We start from the raw sequence: 3,307 nt of genomic DNA on the forward strand, positions 1-3,307 counted from the left end.
TATGGCCATAGATAAGGTTACAACAAAATGAGGAAAACCACGACTTTCATAATCTATGGGATTCCGTGCCAAAACACGTAGAGCACTAATTAAGCTGTGTGTCAACCCTACCGCTTGTACCGTTAAGCTCCTATAAGCTGGTTCCTGGCTCCCTTTGCGCGTCGTCAACTTGCGCCAAAGCAAGGTATTTGCAATATGAGAGACGGGACCCAGTTTAGCCACGCCGCTTCGCGAGATAACCTACAGCTTTTTCCATGGATTTTTAGTTATTATAGCTAATATTTTGGAGATAAACATTCTGTGCTGGAAAATCAGAGGTATGGAACGAAATTATAATAGTTCTAAATTTGTTTTTAAACCGAACGCGTATCGTAAGGTTTTAAATACAAAATTGAGAGCTATATCCTATAGCTTCGTTATACCTCTGATTTTCCAACACAGTAAATGTGTTTATCTCCATTCTACCATAACCGCGTTAAGATTTTAAAATGATATATACTGTGTTGGAAAATCATAGGTATATAACGTGATTATATACCTCTGAATGGCTTTAATTATCCAGTATAAATTTACTGAAGTCATATATGGTATTATTCATTTTGGTAAATACGAAGTTAACTAGATTTAACCCACTAACATCTGTTTACCCGACGTCAGTGTGTTACATAATTCAGTGCAGTCAGTCAATAAATCATTTCTTTCTCAGTTTTGTACGATCGTGAGAAAATCCACTGTTAATGTATGTTGAACGTATTATCTTAAACTACTGAAAGCTTCTATAGTGGACGTCATAGCGGTTTCAATCCAATATTACGTTTCCTTTGTTTACTGTGGGGCCTTAGTGAGTGAGTTATAGTTTAACGTCACCTCGGCAATATTTCAGCCATATAGTGACGTGGGGCCTTAGAGTCTTGAGGCGACATTCTGACAAAATCGTATAAACCGCTAGTGTTTTACCAACCAATACGCTTCATTGGTTTACCCTCCTTAAATTTACACACTAGGAACTGGCACAAACGAAACAACTGTGCAGCGCACCGTCGGTCACGTGATAATCTGCTGACAACGTTCATAAAAATATTAAGACGCATTTGTGTTACTATCTTTAGTGATTTAAATGTCAGCTTGGCATGTACATTAGTGAAACCTATAATCAATACAAAAACATAATTATATGCAAAACTTTATTAAGCATCATTCCTAAGAACGTTCCAAGACGCAAGTTGACGATGCCTGCATGGACGCTTCGGGGGGTTGACTTGTGTCTAGATACTAGTTTATCACTACATTTCCAGAAACATTACAGAACACGCAGTGGGTAGTATGGAAATTAATAAACTCTATAAAGATCAGTTTTAAGTACGCAGTTTTCTCTCTAAAAATATCGGGGGCGGTAGGGTAGCCTGGGGATTAAATCGTTCGCTCGTCACGCCGAAGATACGGGTTCGATTCCCCACAAAGTGGTTTGCAGTCTCAGTTATGATTTAACATAAAGACAAAAATGAGGAATTGTGTAAAATAATATGACAATGCATCCTTTAATTTACTTGCAACCCTCGTTGATAAACTACAATGTGGTATAAAAGTAATTTAATCTCTTCAGCCGTGAAGACCCTTGAAAGAATAGGTCTTCAGCAGCGAGATTGCGGAGATTGCAGCAACACTCGACAGAGGCCGCCGCCATGGAGCTAGAATATTGCGGATTGCGTCCTTAATATAACAACATTACCTGTAAAGTGGCTAGCTCTGCGACACATACAAATATTTTACGTCCGCTTCCAAGGGTTCATGAAATGTGTTTCACGCATAAACTTGTTGACTTTTCTTTCGGTTTGGAAGTTGGATAAAAACCTCCCCCCCCCCTCCGACTGAGAATGCAAGCCAAAAGAACATGGGGATAGCTGAAGGAGGAGTGTTTGTCATGCATGTTTGTAAATGTAAACGTGAATGTGGGTGAGCGACCCTCCTTAGTGTGGATTAGGCAAAGAGTGACTGTAAGCAGGAACACAGGCCACTTCCACTGGGACAGAGTGGCCAACAAGCTGGATGGTAAATTCTTTTCTGAAAAAATGACACATTTCTACTTATTTAACCACTATTTTGGGATTGGTCACTCGTTTAGGAAGAGCGGCCCATGAAAGAATGTTACTTGTAGTGTTGGGGGTGAAGTCAAAACATAAAAAAATACGGTCGGGTTGGGGATTGGTGGCAGAGAATGTCAGCAAAACATGATGCACTTCTGAGACAAGTACCACTGGCCCAGCCCAGTAAATGATGTCTCTAACAATACTCTCAAGTTTAATGAAGACAAAATCTAACTTTATAGTAATAGTTTCGAAACATGTTCATTCTAGACTTGCACTCCCTACTCTTGTGATCGGAGAGATTGGAATAATGTACATTGAAAATGAATGTTGAAATGTAGTTTGCCGTTCAAAACATCTTCTTTCTATTTAAGTGCTATTTTGTAGAACTGGTACAAATTATGCAGAGTGAAGATGCCATCATTTTGTACACTGAATACATTTCTTTTATATTCATTTACAAACAATTGTTTGTTAATAATTTACAATAACTATTTACTTTTAAAGGCATAATTGCACACCCCTCCCTTAAAAATATAAAACTGCAACTCTGCCATACATTATAACCAACAATATTATTGCATCAATGGGAATCTAAAGTAGGTATTTATGCCCCAATATATCTAATTTTATTTCGAAAAGTGTGATTATGCCTTTAATATACCACTGTATTAGAGTTTTAACCTTGAATCCAGATGGAGTGAAGATGAATCAAGATTGCAACACATTAATAATGCCAATAAGGGGCAGACAACATCATCATGCCCTCATACACATATGTTAAACCTCTGTTAAACGTCTTTTAAACGTTTAGATGGGGTCTACCTTTAAATGTTTAAACAACGTCTAGGCTTCAACGTCTTTCATTTTAAACTATATTTAGACGTCTTTTCAACGTCTTGTGTAGACGTCATTTAGACGTTTATGTGCCTGCTGGGTTATTCACCCGTATTCAGATGCAAGAAACCTCGGAGTCATGTTTGACACGTACGAGTCACAAGTTGGTCTTGTATGCAAGCTGGCCTTGATTCTTGTCAATAATATCAGCGTGGTATGCCACCCCACCAACAAGACGACAGCAGCAACACTTGTAGAGGCATACTTAGTGCTACTGCAATTCTGTGTTATACGGACTGCCTTAACAATGTAAAGCATCAGAGGGTCCATAATGCATCCGGAACGGTTGTCAGTCGCACATAAAAGTATTACCACTTAGCATAAAT

This window comes from Haliotis rubra, unplaced genomic scaffold (genome assembly GCF_003918875.1).
Source record: "Haliotis rubra isolate DU_JTF1 unplaced genomic scaffold, ASM391887v1 Scf169, whole genome shotgun sequence".
In the NCBI taxonomy this organism is placed as follows: domain Eukaryota; kingdom Metazoa; phylum Mollusca; class Gastropoda; order Lepetellida; family Haliotidae; genus Haliotis; species Haliotis rubra.